The sequence below is a fragment of the Canis lupus genome, chromosome 6 (genome assembly GCF_048164855.1).
Source record: "Canis lupus baileyi chromosome 6, mCanLup2.hap1, whole genome shotgun sequence".
NCBI lineage: Eukaryota > Metazoa > Chordata > Mammalia > Carnivora > Canidae > Canis > Canis lupus.
Window position 1 is genome coordinate 61,361,097 of NC_132843.1, and position 27,889 is coordinate 61,388,985.

At 36.8% G+C, this 27,889-nt stretch overlaps 1 pseudogene; it reads left to right on the forward strand.

Annotated features, from left to right (window-relative positions):
- The first annotated feature begins 5,741 nt into the window (after positions 1–5,741).
- LOC140636066 (complement factor H-like) lies at positions 5,742–26,865 on the forward strand (annotated as a pseudogene).
- Positions 26,866–27,889: the final 1,024 nt, after the last annotated feature.

Consider the following 27,889-nt stretch of genomic DNA (forward strand, 5'->3'; position numbering starts at 1 on the left):
TGGAGACTTTGAGAAAGGGGCACACAGTGAGTTTATTATTGGGATGAGATAGACTTGCTTACAAGTGTCTTGGTCCTAGTTAAAGTTGATCAATTCAGGCTGTCAATGAACACCTATTTACGAGCTAGAAAAAGGCCAGGAGAGAATGGTGAAACTCACAGACATGGCTCTACCTTTTGGGAGCTCTCATTCCAGTATGAAAAAAAACCCAGTGAGTTAAGCCAAATAATGAATTGTATGATAAAAAAACATTTTAAGTCTATTTTATACACAACTGTGTTCAAGGAAACAAAAGAAGCCAAGAACTTAGGAAATGGCAGAGTGGGGATGGAGGGCTCTATTTTAATAGGATGGCATATGCACAAAGAAAAGCTGAAAAGCCTTCACAATAGAGATGAGGGCTGTGCAACAGCTGAAAAAAAAACTTGAGCTGTTTAAAAAAATCCAAAGATCAAAACGCCTGGAGTCTAGATTGTCAGGGGGAGAGAGATGTAAGTTATCTTGGAAGTGTAGGCAAGCAGTGCATCATGAAGAGATTGGATTTTATTTTAATTAAAAAGGAAGGCTCTTAAGATGATCATGAATTTCTTTTCTGAGTCAGGTTTTATGAAATTAGAAGCTTTTACAATTTTGAGGGGCCTTCTTTAAAAAAGAATTCAAAATCATGAATATATAATTCCCAAAGTCTTTCCAATGTCATTGCATGTCAGAAAAATGGGATGGAGTAGGAGCTGAGGTGACAGGGATAGTGGTAAAAACTGATGTGGCCAATAAGACTTTTGTTGCAGATTTGATAAAACTTATGACTTTGTGAACGCATTGGTAGGGATTGACCTGCCTGATAAGGTCTCCAAAAGTTGAATGAACAAATGACAGTTTAGTTTCAAATAACTTCTCTTGACCATGTAGCAGAAAATTGCACAAAGTTTGGCTCATATCTGAGTTTATTGTCCTGGGCATTCTCTCCTTTGGGGAGAGATTTCCAAAGAATTATTGTTGGGTGCCTGGGTGGCTTAGTCGGTTAAGTGTCTGACTTCTGCTCGAGTCCTCATCTCAGGATGGTAGGGATTGACCTTGTGTTGGGCTCCATGCTCAGAGTACCTCTCCCTCTGCTTCTCCCCCTGCTCTCTCACTCAAATAAATAAGTAAATAAATAAATAAAATACAAAAAAGAATTATGTTTCCAGCAAACATATTTCCAGCAATCTTAAATGTACACTTAAAAAAATTTGAACTAGCATTTCCAAGTATCAGTGCCTGGATTTATGATTTTGACTTTTGAATAAAGACAGATATCTCTAATTCAGGGTATGCCCATTCAAACTCCTCTTTATGTTACATTTTAAAAGTCATTATCTGGGGTACCTGGGTGGCTCAGCTGATTAAGCATCTGCCTTCAGTTCAGGTCAGGGTACCTAGGTCCTGGGATCAAGCCCTGCATTCAGCTCACCCTCAGTAGGGAGCCTGCTTTTCCCTCTGCCTGCTGTTCCCCATGCTTGTGCTCTCTCTTGCTCAAATAAATAAGTAAAATCTTAAAAAAAATAGTCATTATCTTTATATAAATAGAATAGTTGGAAAATAGCCAATAGCTAAGATTTGTATTTATTATTATTATTTGGTGTTATTAGGGCAGCATTTTTCACAACCTGATGAGATGAAATAAGCACAAAGTATATAAACGAAGATACAAACAAAAGAATTGCTACATAGAAGATTGGAATAGAATTTTAGGAGAGAATCCCTGAAGTTCTCAAGTGTGACTTTCTAATCTAAGCTCCAAAACTCAACATTAAAACAAAAGCAAATTTGCAAAGTTGTTTTTTGTGGCCTTACTTTTAAAAATGGTTATCTTACATCTAATTTTATGATTATGTGTTAATACTTCTAGATAGTATGAATACTCTTTTTAGTATGATTGTAATTTTTAAATTTCAGTTTTTAATCTTATAAATTAATTAGCAAGATAGGAGGATTCCTAATAAGAAAAATTCAGTTTTTGATGGTACTTAGCAATGTCACAAATATCACAAATTTTAAGGAATAGTTTTACACCTTTCTAATTTGAATCAGAACAATTTATTAATAGTTACTATAATTATAGTATAATAAGAATAGATAGTTGTATATTGCATAAATATTCACAACACTAGAATATGACTGGATTTGAACACATTTCTTCATTTTGTTTTGTGTTTCAGTTTGATTTCTTCACTTATAAAGTATCGTGTAAGCTTTTTAAGTTTTTCTCTAGCTAAAATATATTAGGAATGTTTCTCTTTAGAGTTCTAGGTCCCCAATTATATTAAACAAAAATGCCAAATTTTTACTTAAGTGTTTAGTTTAAAAACTATAGCACTAGTTTTTTTTTTTTTAATGTAAGACAATGGTTTTCTTTTTTGAGAGAATAAAAAAATATAACATTAAATTTTATCAATGTAAGTGATAAAATCAGATCCAGTATAGGGACACTGACTTTACAAATAAATTTTTAGGACACATTTATTGCTGTTAAATGCCTTACTTATTCCTCAGAATCCTGTATGGATTTAGAGGGTATATAAAATCTAATATGTAACAGCTTTCAAAGAAGAAAAATTCTTCAGATAGATTCTGAAGCCCGTCTGTATATGCAATACCTTGCCCCTCATTACTACATGACACATGTAAAATTGATTTTGGCAATTATTAATTATGTATTCTAATTAAATTTTACTTTTTTTTTTTTTTTTTAGAAAGCAACTGCAGGATTCCCCAAATAGAAAAATAGTTAATTGTTGACCCCAAGAAAGACAAATATAAAGTTGGAGATGTGTTGAAATTCTCCTGCAGAGTAGGATTAACAAGAGTTGGACCAGATTCAGTTCAGTGTTACTACTTTGGATGGTCCCCTAATTTTCCAACATGTAAAGGTGAATGTTTATCCTACAATTGCTGAAGTAAGAATTAGAATTTTGGATAGCAACCTTTTTCCCCCCTCTTAATTTTCTGTTGGCTTCCAGTGTATCTATAACCGAATGCATTAAGCCAGAGATATACCTCATGAAGGACGTGTGCTGGGTAGTAGATACTTCAGGTTTCCTTATTTAAGAAATTAACCTCCAATTGTTTACTGAAATATGTAGTGGAAGTATCCACAGGTGTTTATAGGGTGTCTGACACTGGAGAGATATTTGTTACTTTTCTTTTTGCCTATAATTCTGCCATTAGTATTGGACATTTTTAATAGCATGGGCCTAAATTCATTTCATTGATTGTGTCTAAACAATATTAAGCAACTTTTGGTCAATTCAAACACATGTATGGCTTAATCAGAGTTAAAATATGTTGATCAAGTGCTTGTCTCTTGTCTCAAATGATGATACTTAAAATTTTTTTTTGATGAAATGTTGCCTGCAATATGAATATTAATACACTTGTACAGCCATATTTACTAATTGGTTTTAATACATCTTTAGAATATCTAGATCATTAGATATATTTTTTTTGCTACTTTTCCCATTTGTCTGAACTACACTTTCAAAACTAAAATCAGGGTTTTACTGAGGTTTTTAATACACCCTTGAAGTTTCTTATGTTTGTAGGATTGTAAGGTAGTTAGAAAATATTTTTTTGTGTGTTTAATTTTTTTATGTGTCACATCTAAGACATTTTGCTAATATTGGGTCACAAAGATGTTCTCTTATGTTTTCTAAAGTTTTAGGTTTTACATTTAGGTGTGTTTTTAGTTAATTTTTGTAATTGCGATATAAGTATGAGATATTACACAGCTCTGATTTGATTTGTATATGTATATCCAATTGTTCTACATCATTTGTAGAAAAAAACAATAATTTCCCCCTGAATTGCCTTTTGTAGCTTTGTCAAAAATCAATTGTTGATAATAGATGTGATTCTATTTCTGAACTCCATTCTGGTTTTTTTTTTTCCATTAATCTTAATGCCCAAACCCAGCTTCTTAATTATTGTGGCTGTGTAATAAGTATTGAAATCACATCATGTTAGTCCTTCAAACTTTTCTTCTTTTTCATTTTTTAAGCTATTCTAGGTTCTTTGCATGTCCATGTGACTATTAGAATCAATTTGTCAATTTCTACAAAAAAACCTGCAGCGATTTTGATTGGGGTAATACTGGGTCTATAAATCATCGGGGAAAATTGATATCTTAACAGTATCAAATCTTTGGATCTATATTTCTTCTTTTATTTGGGCCTTTAGTTTATAATGTTTTCTAATTTTCAGTTTATCAGTTTTGCACATCTTTAGCCAGATTTATGTATTGAAATGTATTTTCAAGGTTGGACTGTACTTCTAATAGGCTAGTTCAATATAAGTAATAGAACTGGGAAATGAATTTGTTGTAAACATTTTTTTTGTTGCTTAAGAATGCTATAATAAATTATGTAATGAATAATAAATTGATTAAAGAAAAAATCTCTCCATTTTGGTGGATTTTAAGTTATAAAATAGACACTGTTACCACAATTTACACAGTATTTCTACTGTAGAGCTAGTAAAATCGTGTGGTACACCTCCTCAACTCACCAATGGAGCAGTTAATGAAACAAAGAAAGAAAAATATGAACACGACGAAGTGGTGGACTATGTTTGCAACCCTGGATTTTTGATGAAGGGTCCTAATAAAATTCAGTGTGTGGATGGAATATGGACAACCTTGCCTCTATGTATTGGTAATGTATAAAAATCATGAATCTTCACACTTGATTAAATCAATACTTTTTGTTTGTATTCATATAACCACATAAATTGTATTTTAAAGATAAACATGTTTTTGTGAAATTTTTACAGAGGCCAGGACATGTGGAAATACACCTGGACTTGCTTATGGCTATGCTCTTGGGTCTTCTGCCCCTCCCTATCACCATGGAGATTCGCTGGAGTTCAATTGCAAAGAAACATTTACATTGACTGGATACAGATCAGTTACATGTGTTGGAGGAAAGTGGACCCAACTTCCTCAGTGTGTTGGTGAGAATAGCATTTCTTGATATACCCAAGCCTAACAATATTTTTGAAATTTAGAGATTGTGGAGATGTCAGGTCTTATAAAGAATTCAAACATTTGTGGTTTATAGTTCAATATGTATCTGCAGAGGAAAAATATAAACTAGCAATTGAATTTAGGAATCTTTCTGTCCCTGATGTTAACATCGTTTATTAAGTGTGAAGCTAGGGCAGCCCGGATGGCCCAGCGGTTTGGCGCCGCCTTCAGCCCCCGGGGTGTGATCCTGGAGACCCGGGAATCAAGTCCCACACCGGGCTTCCTGCATGGAGCCTGCTTTTCCCTCTGCCTGTGTCTCTGCCTCTCTCTCTCTCTCTGTGTCTGTCATGAATAAATAAATAAAATCTTAAAAAAAAAGTGTGAAGCTAAATTTTACTTGCAGGTGTGTGTGTGTGTGTGTGTGTGTGTATATATATACTTATATATATATATTTATTTATATTTATTTTTTTAATTTTTTATTATTTTTATATATATTTATTTATATTTATATTTATTTATATTTATTTATATATATATATAATTTTGTATATATATATATAAAATTAACACATGAGTCCTAATTACCAGGAAAATATAACTATCTTTGCATAAATACCATTTTTGTTTTTATATGGCACTCTTTCTTCTTTCAGGCTCCGGGAAACAAAGAAATGAAGTTGAGAAAATACCCATTTGCTCCACTCCCATATGAGTCTTGCCTCTCTCAAAGCTTCTAACGATGATTCCTCAGCCTGTTTCAAATGCAGCAAAAAAGAAGTCCATGTGCTGGAGGGTGGGTGGGTGGCAGTCAGTAGTAGTCGAGGGAGGCAGCTGAAGGTGGCCCAGGAAAAAAAAATTCTGATTCTCTAAAATCATCCCTTCCTTCAAGGCCCAACATGGAGAACCTTGGGGACTCTCTTTCACTCTTCCCTTTAATGAGTTTTTTTCCAAGAGTTTTTCTGGGTTCTATGTTCAGAGAGAGCCCTGGATGTCCAGTCTTATTTGTTCATCTGATTTCTAGACATTTATTAATCCCAGGAGAAGCTAGAGCTTAGACTCAGTTTCTCCATGAGAGCAGGGATTTCTACCCAATACTCAGAAGACTTGCTGACACAGGAGATATTTGATAGAAGTTTGTTAAATAGATCAATACATTTTGTTGCTTAGGAACCCATTTTTGCTAAACACATTCCTGTCAAAGGGATTGCCAGGACCAATCCTCAGTTTTGTGTTCTTCTATCCCTCCAAATGATCTCACCTCATTTCTCTCATATGGAGGGAAAAACCCAAGGTAGTCTTAGGTATGACAATTCTTAGCTTTTCATTATAACTTATGCCAAAACATCTGCTTTGGTGGCTGCTTTCCCCTGCTGTGAGTTTGCCTTCTTAATGTGAATCCTCTACCTATACTAAATTTAATAGAACCTTTTCAACTATCTTAGGTTTAATTCAATTTTTCCCTCTCAATGTTTACTTTGACCTCCACTCTTTCTTTCATTCTTCTCCATGTGTTTATTTTCTTCTAATAAAGAAATCCTTTCAAGGATTGGACATGACAACCACCACCACCAGTCCTCTTGACTGTAGATCTTCCTTCCATTACCTTCCCTTGAAGAATACCTTGTTTTATCTTCTTCAGAACTTTGGAACAATTCTAAAAATAGGACCAAGCCTTGGACCTCTAGTTTGTTTTGACTTCACTCTGTTCATCCTCACTGGACTCTGCTTTTTAAACCATTAACAGATACTGGCAAAGACCTACAAAGAGATTCTATCCACTTCTAAAAGGGCTCCATTTTTATTGAATTATTAAAATAGGTAGCTATATGAAAAGCTTCTATGGTCCATGCATAACATATTGAAACAAGCAAAAATTTATTATTATGGCATCATAATATTATTGGATTATAAGATGATCAGGTAAAAAATAGCTTCTCAAAGATTCTTAGAGTATATACAGAAAACAGTTCATGCCTTTAAACAATCAATTTCTTTTTTGGGTGTATTTTAATTTATATATATATTTATAGTTGACATAACAGTATTATGTTAGTTTTAGGTGTACAAGGTAAGGATTTGATATTTGTATACACTGTGAAATGATCGTGGTAAGTCTAGTTAGCATCCATTACCATACATAGTTACAGAATTTCATTTTCTTGTGATGATAACTTTCAATATCTACTTTTTTTTAACTTTCAAGATCTACTTTTTTTTTTTTTTGAAAGAGAGAAAGCATGCATGCAAGCAGGAATGGGGGAGGGACTGAGGGAGAGGGCGAGAGACAATCTTGAGCAGGCTCTATGCCCAGCATGGAGCCCAAGGCAGAGCTAGAGCTCATGATCCTGAGATCATGACCTGAGCAGAAATCAAGAGTCAGACACTTAACCAACTGAGCTACCCAAGCGCCCCTCAAGATCTACTTTCTTAGTAACTTAAAATTATAGAGCAAAGTACTGTTAACTATAGTCATTATGCTGTATATTACATCCCCATGACATATTTATTTTATAACTGGAAGTTTGTATCTTGACTCCCTTCACCCATTTCACCCACCTGCACCCCCATCTCTGGTATTTACCTATTTATTCTTTGTATCCATTAGCTTTTTTTTTTTTTTTTTTTTTTTTTAGATTTCACATATAAGTAAATGATATGGTATTTATCTGTCTGACTTATTTTCCTTATCATAATGCCTTAAGGTCTATCTATGTTGTTATAAGATTTTATTGTTTTTTTACGGCTAAATAATATTCCATTGTATTTATATACCACCTCTTCTTTATCCATTCGTGAGTTGATGGACATCTAGATTGCTTCTATATCTTGGCTATTGTAAATAATGCTGCAGTAAATAGGAGGGGTGCATACATCTTATCAAGTTAGTGTTTTCATTATTTCAGGTAAATACTTAGAATTGCTAGACCATACTGTAGTTCTTTTTTTTTATTTTTTAGGAACCTCCATACAGTTTTCCAAAGTGGCTGTACCAATTTGTATTTCCACCAGCAGTGCACAAGGGATTCCTTTTCTCCACATCCTCATCAACATTGTTATTTCTTGTTTTTTTTGATAAGTCACAGATGTGGGATCCCTGGGTGGCGCAGCGGTTTGGCGCCTGCCTTTGGCCCAGGGCACGATCCTGGCGACCCGGGATCGAATCCCACATCGGGCTCCAGGTGCATGGAGCCTGCTTCTCCCTCTGCCTATGTCTCTGCCTCTCTCTCTTTCTCTCTCTCTCTGTGACTATCATAAATAAATAAAAAAAAAATTAAAAAAAATAGTCACAGATGTGAGGTATTATCTCATTGTGTGGTTTTGATTTGCATTTCCCTGATGATTAGGGATGTTGAACATCTTTTTATGTATCTGTTGGCTGTCTGTATGTCTTCTTTGGAGATATGCCTCTTCAGGGCTCCTGGGTGCCTCATTTGGTTAAGCATCTGACTCTTGATTTCAGTTCAGGTCATGATCTCAGGGTTGTGAGATTGAGCCCAGCATCAGGCCACTAGCTGGGCATGGAGCTTGCTTAGGATCCTCTAGTTACCCCATCCCCTCAGCCCTGTCTCTTCCAGCAAACTTCAGTTTGTTTCCTATGTTTAAGAGTCTCTTACAGTTGTCTTTCTCTTTGATTTCATCTTGTTTTATTTTTCCTCCTTTCCTCTATGGTCCTCTGTTTTGTTTCTTAAATTCCACGTAAGTGAGATCATATGATAATTGTCTCTCTCTAATTGACTTACTTTGCTTAGCATTATACCTTCTAGTTCCATTCACATTGTTGCAAATGGTAAGGTTTCATTTTTTTGATGGCTGAGTAGTATTCCAGTGTGTGTGTGTGTGTGTGTGTGTGTAACACATGTTCTTTACCCATTGATCTGTTGATGGGCATCTGGGCTCTTTCCATAGTTTGACTATTGTGGACATTGCTGTTATAAACATTGGGGTGCAGGTGCCCCTTCGAATCATTACATTTGTATCTTTGGGGTAAGTCCCTAGTAGTGCAATTGCTGGGTCATAGGGTAGCTCTATTTTCAACTTTTTGAGGAACCTCCATAGTGTTTTCCAGAGTGACTGCACAAGTTTGTATTCCCACCAGCAGTATACAAGGGTTCCCCTTTCTCCACATCCTCACCAACATCTGTCATTTCCTGAATTGTTAATTTTAGCCATTCTGACTGGTGTGAGGGAGGTATCTCATTGTGGTTTTGATTTGTATTTCCCTGATACTGAGTGATGTGGAGTTTTTTTCTGATGTGTCTGTTGGCCATTTGTATGTGTTCTTTGAAGAAATGCCTGTTTGTGTCGTCTGCCCATTTCTCGATTGGATTATTTGTTCTTTGGGTGTTGAGTTTGATAAATTCTTTATAGATTTTGGATATTAGCCCTTTATCTGACAAGACATTTGTAAATATCTTCTCCCATTCTGTCCATTGTCTTTGGTTTTGTCAACTGTTTGCTTTGCAAAAGTTTTTTATCTTGATCAAGTCCCAGTAGTTCATTCTTTCATTTGTTTCCCTTGCTTTTGGAGATGTGTCTAGCAAGAAGTTGCTGCAGCTGAGGTCAAAGAGGTTGCTGCCTGTGTTCTCCTCTAGGATTTTGATGGATTCCTGTCTCACAATTAGGTCTTGCATCCATTTTGAGTTTTTGTATGGTGTAAGGAAATGGTCCAGTTTCATTCTTCTGCATGTGTCTTCTGTTTTTGTGCTAGTGCCATGCTGTCTTGATGATTACAGCCTTGTAACAGAGCTTGAAGTCTGGAATTGTGATGCCACCAGCTTTCTTTTCTTTTCCAACATTCCTTTAGTTATTTGGGGACTTTTCTGGTTCCATGTAAGTTTTGGGATTATTTGTTCCAGCTCTCTATAGCTATTTTTATTTTTATTTATTTATTTTTTTAAATTTATTTTTTATTGGTGTTCAATTTACTAACATACAGAATAACCCCCAGTACCCGTCACCCATTCACTCCCACCCCCCGCCCTTCTCCCCTTCCACCACCCTAGTTTGTTTCCCAGAGTTAGCAGGCTTTACGTTCTGTCTCCCTTTCTGATATTTCCCACACATTTCTTCTCCCTTCCCTTATATTCCCTTTCACTATTATTTATATTCCCCAAATGAATGAGAACATATAATGTTTGTGCTTCTCCGACTGACTTACTTCACTCAGCATAATACCCTCCAGTTCCATCCACGTTGAAGCAAATGGTGGGTATTTGTCATTTCTAATAGCTGAGTAATATTCCATTGTATACATAAACCACATCTTCTTTATCCATTCATCTTTCGTTGGACACTGAGGCTCCTTCCACAGTTTGGCTATTGTGGACATTGCTGCTATCAACATCGGGGTGCAGGTGTCCCGGCGTTTCACTGCATCTGTATCTTTGGGGTAAATCCCCAGCAGTGCAATTGCTGGGTCGTAGGGCAGGTATATTTTTAACCTTTGAGGAACCTCCACACAGTTTTCCAGAGTGGCTGCACCAGTTCACATTCCCACCAACAGTGTAAGAGGGTTCCCTTTTCTCCGCATCCTCTCCAACATTTGTTGTTTCCTGCCTTGTTAATTTTCCCCATTCTCACTGGTGTGAGGTGGTATCTCATTGTGGTTTTGATTTGTATTTCCCTCATGGCAAGTGATGCAGAGCATTTTCTCATGTGCATGTTGGCCATGTCTATGTCTTCCTCTGTGAGATTTCTGTTCATGTCTTTTGCCCATTTCATGATTGGATTGTTTGTTTCTTTGGTGTTGAGTTTAAGTTCTTTATAGATCTTGGAAACTAGCCCTTTATCTAATATGTCATTTGCAAATATCTTCTCCCATTCTGTAGGTTGTCTTTGAGTTTTGTTGACTGTATCCTTTGCTGTGCAAAAGCTTCTTATCTTGATGAAGTCCCAATAGTTCATTTTTGCTTTTGTTTCTTTTGCCTTCGTGGATGTATCTTGCAAGAAGTTACTATGGCCGAGTTCAAAAAGGGTGTTGCCTGTGTTCTTCTCTAGTATTTTGATGGAATCTTGTCTCACATTTAGATCTTTCATCCATTTTGAGTTTATCTTTGTGTATGGTGAAAGAGAGTGGTCTAGTTTCATTCTTCTGCATGTGGATGTCCAATTTTCCCAGCACCATTTATTGAAGAGACTGTCTTTCTTCCAGTGGATAGTCTTTCCTCCTTTATCGAATATTAGTTGACCATAAAGTTCAGGGTCCACTTCTGGATTCTCTATTCTGTTCCACTGATCTATGCATCTGTTTTTGTGCCAGTACCACACTGTCTTTATGACCACAGCTTTGTAGTACAACCTGAAATCTGGCATTGTGATGCCCCCAGATATGGTTTTTCTTTTTTAAAATTCCCCTGGCTATTCGGGGTCTTTTCTGATTCCACACAAATCTTAAAATAATTTGTTCTAACTCTCTGAAGAAAGTCCATGGTATTTTGATAGGGATTGCATTAAACGTGTATATTGCCCTGGGTAACATTGACATTTTCACAATATTAATTCTGCCAATCCATGAGCATGGAATATTTTTCCATTTCTTTGTGTCTTCCTCAATTTCTTTCAGAAGTGTTCTATAGTTTTGAGGGTATAGATCCTTTACCTCTTTGGTTAGGTTTATTCCTAAGTATCTTATGCTTTTGGGTGCAATTGTAAATGGGATTGACTCCTTAATTTCTCTTTCTTCAGTCTCATTGTTAGTGTATAGAAATGCCACTGATTTCTGGGCATTGATTTTGTATCCTGCCACGCTACCGAATTGCTGTATGAGTTCTAGCAATCTTGGGGTGGAGACTTTTGGGTTTTCTTATGTAGAGTATCATGTCATCGGCGAAGAGGGAGAGTTTGACTTCTTCTTTGCCAATTTGAATGCCTTTAATGTCTTTTTGTTGTCTGATTGCTGAGGCTAGGACTTCCAGTACTATGTTGAACAGCAGTGGTGAGAGTGGACATCCCTGTCTTGTTCCTGATCTTAGGGGAAAGGCTCCCAGTGCTTCTCCATTGAGAATGATATTTGCTGTGGGCTTTTCATAGATGGCTTTTAAGATGTCGAGGAATGTTCCCTCTATCCCTACACTCTGAAGAGTTTTGATCAGGAATGGATGCTGTATTTTGTCAAATGCTTTCTCTGCATCTAATGAGAGGATCATATGGTTCTTGGTTTTTCTCTTGCTGATATGATGAATCACATTGATTGTTTTACGGGTGTTGAACCAGCCTTGTGTCCCAGGGATAAATCCTACTTGGTCATGGTGAATAATTTTCTTAATGTATTGTTGGATCCTATTGGCCAGTATCTTGTTGAGAATTTTTGCATCCATGTTCATCAGGGATATTGGTCTGTAATTCTCCTTTTTGGTGGGGTCTTTGTCTGGTTTTGTAATTAAGGTGATGCTGGCCTCGTAGAACGAATTTGGAAGTACTCCATCTCTTTCTATCTTTCCAAACAGCTTTAGGAGAATAGGTATGGTTTCTTCTTTAAACGTTTGATAGAATTCCCCTGGGAAGCCATCTGGTCCTGGACTCTTGTGTCTTGGGAGGTTTTTGATGACTGCTTCAATTTCCTCCCTGGTTATTGGCCTGTTCAGGTTTTCTATTTCTTCCTGTTCCAGTTTTGGTAGTTTGTTGCTTTCCAGGAATGCGTCCATTTCTCCTAGATTGCCTAATTTATTGGTATATAGCTGTTCATAATATGTTTTTAAAATCGTTTGTATTTCCTTGGTGTTGGTAGTGATCTTTCTCATTCATGATTTTATTAATTTGAGTCTTCTCTCTCTTCTTTTTAATAAGGCTGGCTAATGGTTTATCTATCTTATTAATTCTTTCAAAGAACCAACTCCTGGTTCTGTTGATCTGTTCCACAGTTCTTCTGGTCTCGATTTCGTTGAGTTCTGCTCGAATCTTTATTAACTCCCTTCTTCTCTTGGGTGTAGGATCTATTTGCTGTTTTTTCTCTAGCTCCTTTATGTGTAAGGTTAGCTTTTGTATTTGAGTTCTTTCCAGTTTTTGAATGGATGCTTGTATTGCGATGTATTTCCCCCTTAGGACTGCTTTTGCTGCATCCCAAAGATTTTGGAAGGTTGTATCTTCATTCTCATTAGTTTCCATGAATCTTTTTAATTCTTCCTTAATTTCCTGGTTGACCCTTTCATCTTTTAGCAGGATGGTCCTTAATCTCCACGTGTTTGAGGTCCTTCCAAACTTCTTGTTGTGATTTAGTTCTAATTTCAAGGCATTATGGTCTGAGAATATGCAGGGGACGATCCCAATCTTTTGGTATCGGTTCAGACCCGATTTGTGACCCAATATGTGGTCTATTCTGGAGAAAGTTCCATGTGCACTTGAGAAGAATGTGTATTCAGTTGAGTTTGGATGTAAAGTTCTGTAGATATCTGTGAAATCCATCTGGTCCAGTGTATCATTTAAAGCTCTCGTTTCTTTGGAGATGTTGTGCTTAGAAGACCTATCGAGTATAGAAAGAGCTAGATTGAAGTCACCAAGTATAAGTGTATTATTATCTAAGTATTTCTTCACTTTGGTTAATAATTGATTTATATATTTGGCAGCTCCCACATTCGGGGCATATATATTGAGGATTGTTAAGTCCTCTGGTTGAATAGATCCTTTAAGTATGATATAGTGTCCCTCTTCATCTCTCACTACAGTCTTTGGGGTAAATTTTAGTTTATCTGATATAAGGATGGCTACCCCTGCTTTCTTTTGAGGACCATTCGAATGGTAAATGGTTCTCCAACCTTTTATTTTCAGGCTGTAGGTGTCCTTCTGTCTAAAATGAATCTCTTGTAGACAGCAAATAGATGGATCCTGCTTTTTTATCCAGTCTGAAACCCTGCGCCTTTTGATGGGGTCATTAAGCCCGTTCACATTCAGAGTTACTATTGAGAGATATGAATTTAGTGTCATCATGATAACTATTCAGTCCTTGTTTTTGTGGAATGTTCCACTGAACTTCTTCTTAAAGGGGAATTTTAAGAGTCCCCCTTAAAATTTCTTGCAGAGCTGGTTTGGAGGTCACATATTCTTTTAGTTGCTGCCTGTCTTGGAAGCTCTTTATCTCTCCTTCCATTTTGAATGAGAGCCTTGCTGGATAAAGTATTCTTGGTTGCATGTTCTTCTCATTTAGGACCCTGAATATATCCTGCCAGCCCTTTCTGGCCTGCCAGGTCTCTGTGGAGAGGTCTGCTGTTACCCTAATACTCCTCCCCATAAAAGTCAGGGATTTCTTGTCTCTTGCTGCTTTAAGGATCTTCTCTTTATCTTTGGAATTTGCAAGCTTCACTATTAAATGTTGACGTGTTGAACGGTTTTTATTGATTTTAGGGGGGGATCTCTCTATTTCCTGGATCTGAATGCCTGTTTCCCTTCCCAGATTAGGAAAGTTTTCAGCTAGAATTTGTTCAAATACATATTCTGGCCCTCTGTCCCTTTCGGCGCCCTCGGGAACCCCAATTAAACGTAGGTTTTTCTTCCTCAGGCTGTCGTTTATTTCCCTTATTCTATCTTCATGGTCTTTTAATTGTTTGTCTCTTTTTTCCTCAGTTTCCCTCTTGCTATCAACTTGTCTTCTATGTCACTCACTCGTTCTTCCACCTCGTTAACCCTCGTCGTTAGGACTTCTAGTTTGGATTGCATCTCATTCAATTGACTTTTAATTTCTGCCTGATTGGATCTAAATTCTGCAGTCATGAAGTCTCTTGAGTCCTTTATGCTTTTTTCTAGAGCCACCAGTAGCTGTATAATAGTGCTTCTGAATTGGCTTTCTGACATTGAATTGTAATCCAGATTTTGTAACTCTGTGGGAGAGAGGACTGTTTCTGATTCTTTCTTTTGAGGTGAGGTTTTCCTTCTAGTCATTTTGCTCAGCGCAGAGTGGCCAAAAGCAAGTTGTACTGGGAAAAGGAGAAAAAGAGGAGAGAAAGAAGGAAAGAAAAGAGAAAGAGAAAAAAAAGGAAGAAAAAAAACGAAAAAAAAAGAAAAAGAGAAAGAAAAAGAAAGAAAGGAGAAAAAAGGGGCGTGGGGGGAAGGAAACAAATCAAAAAGCAAAACAAAAAAAAAAAAAAAAAGAAAAGAAAAGAAAAAAAAAAGAACCACGGGGGAGTATCTTCTGATTCTGTGTACTTTAAGTCCCTTGACCTCCCCTGGAACTGGTCCGTCTAGCTGGTCTTCTGGGGGAGGGGCCTGTTGTGCTGATTTTCAGGTGTTAGCACTTGGGTGAGCTGGTGCAGGGCTCAGTGGGGGTTGTTTACCCCGCGAGGCCCCAGGAGGAACAACCGCAGTGGCGGGGCCAGCTCTGCAGCCCTGGATTCAGCCCCCGCAGGAACTCCGTCTGCAGGGCCTGGAGGCTCCGGGGCGGGGCCGCTGATCTGCTCAGCTGGGGCAGGAGCGTCCTCGCTGTCCTGGGCCCTCCCGGCCTCTGCCTGTCCCGGAGGAGGCCGGATCCTGGGCTGTGTCCCGGCGCCCTGTGCTCCCGGTCTGCGCTGTTGGATTCGCGCTTCCAGCCGCGCAACCCCCTCAGCGGAGCCGCCCCCGAGCCCCCCCGAGCTGCTCCCGCCCCGCAACCCCCTCAGCGGAGCCGCCCCCGAGCCCCCCGAGCTGCTCCCGCCCCGCAACCCCCTCCGCGGAGCCGCCCCCGAGCCCCTCCGAGCTGCTCCGGGTCCCGCCGTGCGCGCTGCAGCCCTTAGGGAGCTCGGCGCACTCTCCCGGGGCGCAGGTGCCTGTTAGTGTCCCCGGGAGCCCGAGGGCATCCCCTCCCTCCTGGGTCCTGCTCCACCTCCCTGGAGCCCCTTTCCGCCCGGGAAGGTCGGTGCAGCTCCTGTGTCTCCGGGACGGGGCTCTCCTGTCCTGGGGACACTCGCCCCGGCCTCAGCCCGGCTCCTCGCAGGGCCCCTCCCCCGTGGAGGCCTTTGTTTCTTTATTTCTTTTTCCCGGTCTTCCTACCTTGATAGAAGCGCGAACTCTTCTCACTGTTGCATTCCAGGTGTTCTCTCTTTAATTCTCAGGCCGAATTCATAGATTTTCAGGATAATTTGAAGGTCTTCTAGGTAATTTGGTGGAGACAGGTAATTTGGAGACCCTACTCTTCCGCCACCTTGCCCCTCCCTCTCTATAGCTATTTTTAATGTAGTAGCTGTTTTGATTTTTAAAGTTAGTTTTTTCAAGGGAATGTTTTAATTTTACAGCAACAAATGACAGTGGGAAGTGTAAATTATCACAGTTATCTGGCTATGAGGTGGTTGAATTTGATCATAACACCAACATAAGTTACAAATGTAGTGGAAGATCAGAGTACAAACACTCAATCTGCATCAATGGAAGATGGGATCCTGAAGTAGCCTGCACAGGTAATTTTTTATAATGTGTTCAAGAATTTATTTGATTTCTTTCTACCTTATAAAAGAATGATCTTTGTGTCTTAAAAAATCAGCTATTTGTTATTACAAATAATTTTCAATCTGGAAGGCAATTTAAAAATAACCAAAACGCTGTTTCCAAATATTGATTGTATCATGTATATTAGCTATGTAACAAACCACCTAGAAACTTGGCTTTAAGTTAACATCTGAGCAGTAGGTGTACTCATTACTATTGGAACATCATTGCTTTTAAGTCCTTTTATTATACACAAATGTGCCTATGCCTATACTTATGCCTTTGATTAGTGTGTATCTATGTATCTATCTATATATCCACTTATGTATCTACACGTGTTTGTATGCATGTATCTCTCTAATCATCTATATATTTATGTGTCTATATTGAAAGCTCTGCATCCTATTAAACGCTACCAATTCCAATTGAATAGTACAGGCATTATTCCAGTTTTCCACTTTTCACATTTCGTATCTCTCTTCTTTCTCTGTAGGATACCTTATATCACTATCCTCAATATTTTAACCAATTTTCTCAAGCCTAGAATACATGGAAAGTAGTGTCATACCAGTACAAAAACCCAATCTACTATCAACAATTCAACATATTTTTAGTTTTTTTTTAAAAAAAGAAATAAATATTTGCATGCAATGAAGCATACATACATGCTCTATATTAACTCTAGAAGCTTTATAGATGTAGCATTTATATTTAGGTATATCATCCATCTTATATTTTTGAGTTTGATGTAAAAGAGGGTTTGATTTAAAAATGTATCTATAGATACAAGTTCTAGCAATATGTGTGGAAAAGACTTTGACATCAAAATCTGTCACCTATGTAAGTATTGATCTATTTCTAGACTATCAGCCCATGTATCCATTTATCTATCTCTATTCCTGCCACATTACCTTGGTAACCATAGCTTTACAATAAGTCTTGAAGTCTGATTTGTATTCTTCAATTATGTTCTTGCTATTCAAAATTGTTTACTTATTCTGATCTTTTCACTTCCATAAAAATTTCAGAGAAATGAAATGGGTAGTTAATATTAGAAATAACAGAAAATACTTTCCATAAAATGACTGATAGTATACATTGAAATCTATGGGATACAGCAAAAGCAAAGTTATCTATAGCTTTAAACCATGCATTATTAAACAAGGAGCATAATAAAAGCAATAGGAATTACCATCTAGAATTGAGAAAAGAACATGCACCCAAAGAACTTGGAAGGAATGAACAATTAAAGCATAAATTGTTATAACAAGCTAAAAAAAGCATAAACATCTGGTTTACAGAATAATAAAACTTTTAGAGAAATTTGGTAAATACATTAACCTCTGGCAAGACTTATCAAGTGGAAGTACAAGTTTATATTATTAGGACAAAAAAATGGTTAAATATCAGACACAGAAGAGAATACATTGAAAAAAATCTGCCAAGATACTTAAATATAACAAAAAATATTTAAAAAACATTTTATTTATTTATTTGAGAGAGAGCGAAAGCATGGCCGGGGGGGGGGGGGTGGGGACTAAAAAGGGGAAGGGGTAGAAGGAGAGAAGCAGACTCCCTGATGAGCAGGGAGCCTGACCTGGGGCTCGATCCCAGGACCCTGGGGTCATGACTTAAGCTGAAGACAGATGCTTAACTGACTGAGTCACTCAGGTACCCCAAGGAAACATATTTTTGATGCAATATAGTAGCATGAATGAAGTTTACTCAAATATTTCCCTGAATTGAATATAAAATATAGACTACTGAAAGGATTTAAAAGATTCCCAAGTGTATACTCACAGAAAACTTTTTAAAAAATATTTTTATGATTTTGTTTATTTATGAGAGACACACAGAGAGACAGAGACATAGGCAGAGGCAGAAGCAGGCTCCCTGTAGGGAGCCTGATGTGGGATTTGATCCCAGGACCCCAGGATCATGACCTGAGCCAAAGGCAAACACTCAACAACTGAGCCACCCAGGTACCGCTCACAGAAAACTTTTTTAAAAAAAAGATTTTATTTATTTATTCATGAGAAACAAGAGAGAGAGACAGAGAGATAGAGGGAGAAGCAGGCTCCTCATAGGGAGCCCGATGCGGGACTCAATCCCCAGACCGAGATCATACCCTGAGCCAAAGACAGATGCTTAACCTCTGAGCCACCCAGTTCCCTCTCACAGAAAGCTTTTAATGAAATAAAGATATGGTGTTACAGGAGAAAGCAAAATCAAGAAATCGTAGAGAGATCCAAAAGTTTCCAGGTCTAGTCATCAAGAGTCTTCTCTCAGTTGAACACGACCCACTTTGCCTTCTAATTATTGACTGCCCAGATATATCTGGGGTGTCAGTTTTATGGTAGTTCAGACAGGTGTCTCATATCCCACTGGTTGTGTAACTAAGGGCAGCCTGTCTAATCCATTAAACTGTTCATTAGTCTAAATATCTTTACACAGCATGGGCAAGCTAGTAAATGGTACCTCCAGGGGAGCTTTGGATTTTAAGCAATTCATTAAGTCACTAGTGAACATATTTCATTCTTATCTGGGTCAAGAATTTGTATCAAATCAATTGATCATTAACTAAATGTAACTCTTCCTGTAGCCTAATGATCCTCCTTTGGTAGACTATCTTATGATAGTTGAGATTTTTTTTTTTAAGATTTCATTTATTTATTCATGAGAGACACACACAGAGAGAGACAGAGACATAGGCAGAGGGAGAAGCAGGCTCCCTGCAAGGAGCCCAATGTGGGACTTGATCCGGGGTCCTAAGATCATGCCCTGAGCTAAGGCAGACACTTAACCCCTGAGCCACTCAGGCTTTAATACAGTCCCAACCCATTTGATTCTGGATATCTGTAAAAAAGATCTTGATATCAATCTTTATTTAATGCCTGATACTGAGTATTTCAGCTAGAACATCCCAATGGTTAGAAAGAATTAAAAGAGATTTTATATAAACTATTCAAGATTGATCACAGAAAGAGTAAAAAGAGGAAAGTACAAAGAAACCCATGAGAATAAGCCAAACATGATATACTGTACAAGCTGAAGAATATGACATATTTGTTTAAATATTTCTATTTATTTATTTATTTATTTATTTATTTATTTATTTATTTATTTATTTATTTATCAGGGGGGGAGAGAGAGGTAGAGGGAGAAGCAGGCTCCATGCAGGGAGCCCGATGTGGGACCTGATCCCAGGTCTCCAGGATCAGGCCCTGGGTTGAAGGTGGCGATAAACCACTGAGCCACTTGGGCTGCCCGAGTATCACATATTTAAATCCAGAACATGCCCTTATTATTTGATCATTTATGATTACATCACTTTGAGTTTTCTGTTTAATTATCCCTTTGATATTTTTAACTTATGGTTTTTAATCAAGAAATCTAATTTGAATATTTTTAGAGCTACAAACACAGTCATGTCCACCACCACCTCAGATCCCAATGCTCAAGATATGACAACCACAGTGAATTACCAGGATGGAGGAAAAATATCCATTCTCTGTCAAGAAGATTATGTAATTCAGGATTCAGAAGAAGTTGTGTGTAAAGGTGGAAGATGGCAGTCAATACCACGCTGTGTTGGTCAGTAATGCAGTGTTTGCTTTATGATGTCCTTTCAAATGAAGTTAACACTCCCATGTGCTTTCTGTAATTGAACAAGAGGAAGCCTTTCTCTATATTCCACTTTATCTTGAAACAGTGAATTACAATCTAGGTACAAATATCAATCAGCATTCTTTCACTGCTTCTGTGAAATGAACACAGACAAGAACTTTGAGTTCCTATGTAGACATGAGATAAAATTTCCTTTTATGCCTATTTTGCTCCTAATGATGAGCAAGACAAGAATGAGGGGTATATTGAACAAGACATTACGTTAGTAGCATCCATATTATGTAGATGTATATCCTTGCAAGTTTCAAATATTTCAGTTTTAAATGATTTCATTTGTTTAAATTGTCCTTATTTTAAAATCTCAAGTGATATTTGATTGTACTTTTCCATGTAAGCATTGTATTTGTGCTTGACTCTTTGATCTCTATTCTTCATATAGAAAAGATTCCATGTTCTCAACCACCTCATATAGAACATGGAATCATGAGAGCATCTAAGTCTTCAGAAGAAAGGGAAGAAACCTTTAATTCCAGCCTTTATGTACATGGCACTAAATTAAGTTATATTTGCAAAGATGGTTTTAGGATATCTGGAGAAGATGGGATAACATGCTACATGGGAAAATGGAGTTCTCCACCTCAGTGTGTAGGTGAGGACAGTATGCAAAGTAAAATCCTAATTTCAATACAATTAAATGTAATCAATTGTCATAAAAGTCATGAGACTGAATCCTTTAAGTTTCTAAATATATAAAATCACTTATATCTAAATATTTATTTATTTATTTATTTTTTATATCTAAATATTTAAAATCATTTTTATGTATTTTACCACACCCACTTTTTTGCATTATCAAATCAGTCCTATTTTTGTTAATTTTATTGTTCATTATAGAATCACTTTTAATTATGGTATTTAAAAAATTAAAACTAGAAATGTAGTGACACTAAATCTACATGATTAGGTATACTAAGTCTACCTATTCATAGAAGTTTACCTTTCACATTCTCTTCTTGTGAGTTGTATTGCTTGGTTTGCCAGGAAGTTTTTAAAAAAAATTCTTGTTTTTCCTACAATATCTCCTCTGATTTCTTACAATGTATGGTATTTTTCTTAAGATAATTAATTCTCAATGATTTTCCTTTTATTACTCATCATGGGTTTGGGAAGCATTGAAAGTCTCTTTCATGAATATATTGACATTTCTAGTTTCAAGTTCTTGCTCAGGTGGCAGCTGGACACAACCAGAGTACTGGTTTTAGGAAGCATTTGTATGTCTTTTCTGTGATATGATCATAGCTTCTATGTAATCATCTCTTTTTATTTTATCTTTTTTTAAAGATTTTATTTATTTATTCATGAGAGAGAGAGAGAGAGGCAGAGACACAGGTGGAGGGAGAAGCAGGCTCCATGCCGGGAGCCTGTCGGGGGATTTGATCCCGGGACTCCAGGACGGCGCCCTGGGCCAAAGGCAGGCGCTAAACCGCTGAGCCACCCAGGGATCCCCTTTATTTTATCTTTTAAAAGATTTTGTTTATTTGACAGAGAGAGAGAGAGAGCACGAGAACACAAACAGGGGGAGCAGCAGAGGGAGAGGGAGGAGGCTCCCCGCTGAGCAGGGAGCCTGATATGGGGCTTGATCCTAGGACCCTGGAATTGTGACCTGAGTCAAAAGCAGAGGCTTAACCAACTGAGCCACCCAGGCACCCCAATAATTTCTTTTTAAATAAAACTACAAAATATAACAACCAATACATAAAATTAAATTTCAGAGTTTGTTAAACATGGAGTAATTTTTTTCATTTTTTTTAAAGGACATCCTTGTTAGCTACCATATTTGATTATGCATGATAGTCTACCTCACATATTAGGTAGTTACCAGTATGGAGTAAGAAGTCACAACTGTGCTGAGGGTTTTGGGATTAATGGACCTGCATTTGTAAAATACTTAGGAGAAAAATGGTCCCATCCACCAGAATGCATAAATATAGTGCCTTTAGTTTTACCCTAGGCTGATGAATATCCTTAGTTCAGAGCCTAAATGGTACAAGTATGAAGCTAGGCAGTAATACTAGACTTTAACTGGTATCTCTGGAAAGTTTTAGATTCTGGTAGAGAATTAGCCCTAATAATAAAAGGTTAGCAACATGAACCAAATTATTTCACTTTCATGTCATCTTATGTGCACTTAGGATAACTTCTGATACACATTCTCAGTCTTCTATGTTCCTGTATCAAGGCTCCTCAATCACATCATGGCTCAATTTACTGTTACTTACTTCCTTATTTATATATGATTTTCTAAGATATTTGACATAATTAAAGGAAGCAGATTTGAAGCAAAATGAGAAATACATGCATTAGGCAGATGGCTCATATGGACAAAAAAGAATTCAAATGTAAGAAGTATGATCTCAAGTATTACATGTGTCCGTATTTCTTTAGGCTTTTTATATCACCATCACTCTGTTATACTTTAGGCAGACATAGAACCATTCACTAAACTCTACTCCTGAAACCAATATTACACTTTATGTTAACTAGAATTTAAATTAAAAACTTAAAGAGGAAACAAAACAAGAAGAACCATTTAATTTAATTAAGTCAAGACTTCTAACATATTTTTTTCAAGTTATAAGAAAAACTTTGTACAGTATTCATTGGTTTGATATGTACCTGTTATTTTAGATTATAGTTATTGGCCAGTCTGTATTTTTATTTTTATTTTTATTTTTATTTTTATTTTTATTTTTATTTTTATTTTTTATATCTTTTTTTAAAAATTTTTATTTATTTATGATAGTCACACACACAGAGAGAGAGAGAGAGAGAGAGAGAGAGGCAGAGACACAGGCAGAGGGAGGAGCAGGCTCCATGCACCGGGAGCCCGACGTGGGATTCGATCCCGGGTCTCCAGGATCGCGCCCTGGGCCAAAGGCAGGCGCCAAACCGCTGTGCCACCCAGGGATCCCCAGTCTGTATTTTTAAAGATTTACTGAACAAATACCTATTATTTTTCTTTCAGAAATTTATTGTTCTAGTTTACCTATGAGTAGGACGCTATACTCATAGGCTCAAAGAAGGAATCATACAGATCAGGAGAAAAAGTGATTTATAAATGTCCAAAATAGGCTGTCTGGGTGGCTCAGTTGGTTAAGCATCTGCCTTCAGCTCAAGTGATGATCCCAAGGTCCTGGAATCCAGGCCCACATTGAACTCTCTGCCCAGTGAGGAGTCTGCTTCTCTCTCTGTCCCTCCCCCTGCTTGTGCTCTCTCCCTGTCTCTCTCAAATAAATAAATAAAATCTTAAAATTTTTTTCACAATATTACCAATTGGATTGGATCCAATATTGTACAGTATATTAAGAACCACTGGATAGGAAGGCCAATATGCAGAGGTACTTTAATGAAATCTATTTATTAAAGTATTTAAGAATAAAATGTAGAATTACCTCTAGCATCATTAAAAAATGGACATAGATGATTTTTTTTAGGCCAGAACAAAGACGTTTTATGCCTTAGCATAAAGGAATGAGATTGTATACTCACTGGTTAATCTTATTACCCAGTGATTCTCAAAGTGATCTCTGGAATGGCAGCACCAGCATCTTTTGAGAAATTGATAGAAATGCAAATGCAAATTCTCAGGTTCATTCAGACCTATTGAGCAAAAAACCTGGGTCATGCAATCTAAAAATGACTTAATAATTCCCAAGGGATTTGATGTACACTCTAGGGGCCACAGCTATAGCTAATTGCACTTTACATCTACCTGAATCTCAGTGATGAATTACATAATACTCATTACAGTGTCCTTAAGCATTTGCCAAAAAAAAAAATCATTGGAGAGTATTTTTATAAATTACGTATTTGTTTTTCTGTTATTTTTCCATATCTCCTGTTTGGATCCTCAACAAATCATCTTCATCCTTCAACTATACAGTATAAGTGTGTTAATTCTTGATTTATTCTCTAAGGAAGTATCTACTCTGTTTATTTTTTTAAGAGCCTAAAATTACCTTCATAAATATATGACTATAAGCCAAAATTTGATGTCAAATACTATTTTTATTATGATTTGCTTGTGGTTTATAAATTGATATGATTTGTAATATTGATTTTACTAAACTCATGGGGAAAATCCATAAAACTCTTATTTTCATAGAAGCTTAAATCTTTTTTTTTAAAAGAAAATTTTATTTATTTATTCATGAGAGACACAGACAGAGAGGCAGAGACATAGTCAGAGGGATAAGCAGGTTCCCTGCAGGGAACCCAGTGTAGGACTCGATCCCAGGATTTCAGGATCATGACCTGATCAAAGGCAGACTCTCAACTACTGAGCCACCCAGGCATCCCTAAACATTTTTTTAAGGATTTTATTTATTTATTCATGAGAAACACACACACACACACACACACACACACACACACAGAGTGAGAGAGAGAGAGGGGCAGAGACACAGGCAGAGGGAAAAGCAGGCTCCCTGTAGGGATCCTGATGTGGGACTCAATCCTGGATCCCAGGATCACACCTGAGCCAAAGGCAGATGATCAATGGCTGAGCTACCCAGGTGTCCCCCTAAAAATTTTTTTATTGTTATATTTATCAATTCTGTATTTCCTACAGGATTTTAAAAAACCATTGTCAAATAATTCCAAGATCTATGTCATCTCAGTGTGGTCTTCTGTTGATTTTCTTTCCCTTTTTAGGTATTTCTGGTCCTTGGTATGATGAATGATTTTCAGTTATATTCTGGACATTTTGGGTATTGTGTTTTAAGACTTTGGATTTTACTGAAGTCTTTTATTTATCAGGCCCCCATTACTGCCATGCAGGGTACAAGTCCATGTTCATCATCTGGCCCCTGTGGATCAAGGTGGGGAGAGAAGTGGTTTTAGGTTTCTCCTATGATGTTTTTCTGAAGTAACTGAAATATTGTAAAAAATGTTTGTTTTGCTAGGTTACTCCTTTCCCAAGTCTTTGTCTAAAGAGATAAAAAGGAGGGGCACCTAGGTGACTCAGTCTGTTAAGTGGCTGCCTTTGGCTCAGATCATGATCTTTGAGTCCTGGGATTGAGCCCCATGTCAGGCTCTCTGCTCAGCAGGGAGTCTGCTTCTACCCTGCTTCTCACCCTGCTTGTGCTCTCTTTCTCTCAAATAAATAAAATCTTAAAAAGAAATAGAGACAAAGGGAATTCTTGGGATATATATATATATATATATATATATATATATATATATATATATATTTTTGCCTGAACTTGGTATTATTTTTGGATTGCAGTCTTCTTCAGTGCCTAGTCCAGGATCCATAGAAGGCAAAATGAAAACCCAGATAACTCACTGCAGTGTGATTCCTTGAATTCTGAGGTCCTTGAAAGATTGACTTATCTATATCTTTCATAGTCTCTTATGTTGGATTTTACAATATGTTTAGGATTTTTAGTTATACTTAGCAGAAGGAATAAGCAGAAATGTTTGTACCTCATCTTGTCCAGAACAGGAAGCCAGCAGTTCCCTTTCACATTATACAGATGTGTAATTTTTTGACTTTTATTAAAGAAGTTGATGTTTATTTTATAATAAAAATGAAAATCAATAAACAACGACTAGGGATCCAATAGACACTGCAGTATGTTGTATATAACAAGAAAGTTTCTTTGTTTGAAATAACTATCCATCTATCCAGCATTTATTTACTAAGAAAAACATTTTTAATATCACAGTGCTGCGAAGCAGATATATTTGTTAATGCTTTCTGTGTGCTTTCATGTAGGATAAAAAGGGCTTAAAAGTGTGATTCTGTTTAAGTGATTAAAATTTCATTAGTGAGTCATTTATGTCAGCAGAAATTACAAGTGTTGATATTAAGTATTGTACTATGTTTTTATTGTTTCATTTTAACCTGTTTTTCTTTGACTTTTCAATAAATCTAATCATGTCTTTTAGAGTCTGAAAGAAAATGTGGGCCCCCTCCACCTATTGCCAATGGAGAAATCATTTCATTGCCATTACCAGTATATGCTCCAGGATCATCAGTCGAGTATCAATGCCAGGCCTTGTATACACTTCGGGGAAACAGAAATATAATATGTAGTAATGGACAGTGGTCGGAAGCACCAAAATGCTTGGGTAAATATTTAATGTTCTTATGGATCCTGGGAAAATCAGTGTAATGAATATGAGGTTTTGCTATTTATAATAGAATTTTCATGGGTTAACATACATTCTATTGAATGCTTGACTACCAAATATTAATATGTGAGGAAATAAAATTTGAAAAATTCTTGTTCAAGAAGCAAAATAGTCTTTAATGAAAGCTCTTTATGTGATAATTGACATAATGAATCTTTGATTATAACATTTAATTATCAGAGACTAAACACATACATCATCTTTACATTCTTAATTGTTTAAAATGATTTACATCTACATGATGGATTTTTCCATCAGTTGGCATAGAAAAGATTTTGAGAATGAAGCCCTCAACCAGTGTGGAAGATCCCATCTGAAAGTCCAAAATTCTGGGGAAAACATTTATTTACTACTTAATGTTTTATGTTTATTTTTGTACTTTCAGGCCCCTGTGTGACATCAGAAGAAATCATGAGAACACATAAAATACAGTTACGATGGACTGACGAAAAACGACTTTATTTAAAAATAGGGGACATTGTTGAATTTCTGTGTATGTATGGATATAGTAGAAAGACACCAGCGTATACATTCTGAGCAAGCTGTCAGGAAGGGAACCTGGTGTATCCTGTTTGTGGATAAAACAGTGGTTAAAATGTAGTCCTAAAATTAAAATATGTACATTTATTCAGAAGTTTTCACTATTAATCCAATTCTCAGTTTATTTTTTATCCATGTTAGAATATGTATTAATATTATATGGAAGGTATAATTATAATATAAGAGACAAATGAATCACTTCTTAAAAGTGTCACATTAGGGGCACCTGAGTGGCTCAGTTGGTTGAGCATATGCCTTTGGCTCAGGTCATGATTTTGGGGTCCTGGGATCCAGTCCTGCATCAGGCTCCCCGCAGTAAGCCTCCTTTCCCTCTGCCTATGTCTCTGTCTCTCTCAGTATGTCCCTCATGAATAAATAAAAAAGAGTTATAAGTAGTTATCACTTACTTTTGCTTATCTATCAATAGATATACTTACCAAAAAATGATGAAATGCATGAATTCCTGCAAGATGACTATCTAGCACACATAAAAATTAAAACAAATCATAAAGAGAAAGTAGAATCTAATTGCTTGCATAACTGTCATGACATGAAAAGTGACAAAAAATTTGATATCAAATGTAAATGCACACACACACACACACACCATGCTTTGAACACTGAATAAATGTTTACCAAACAAGGGTCAACAGGCGTACTATAGAATATTTACAATAGTATAGTTAGAAATATTAGTGGTCAGAGCTGGTATTTAACTCCTTAATACTGAACAGTATTCTCCATTTTTTTCTATCATTAGCATATAACACCTTTGATCACATGATTATATTATTTTAGAATAAAGATATATTAAAAACTAAGATAATACGTGTTGAGAACTTACGAAGACCTCTTTGGTGATGATCTGCAGATCCAAAAATATTTTCATGATTTTGCTGGTATAGAGGGTTTTGGAAACATTTAATGACAGACTGAAATATGATTTTTATGTTCATATGTTTCACACTACATAATTAGTTAAAGTCAGTTGAAACAGACTATAAGGGAAAGGAGGGGAACTGAGTGGGAAAAATTAGAAAGCGAGACAAACCATGAGAGACTCCTAACTCTGGGGAAAAAAAGGTTGCAGAAGGGAAGGTGGCTGGGGAATGGGGTACCTGGGTGATGGGCACTGAG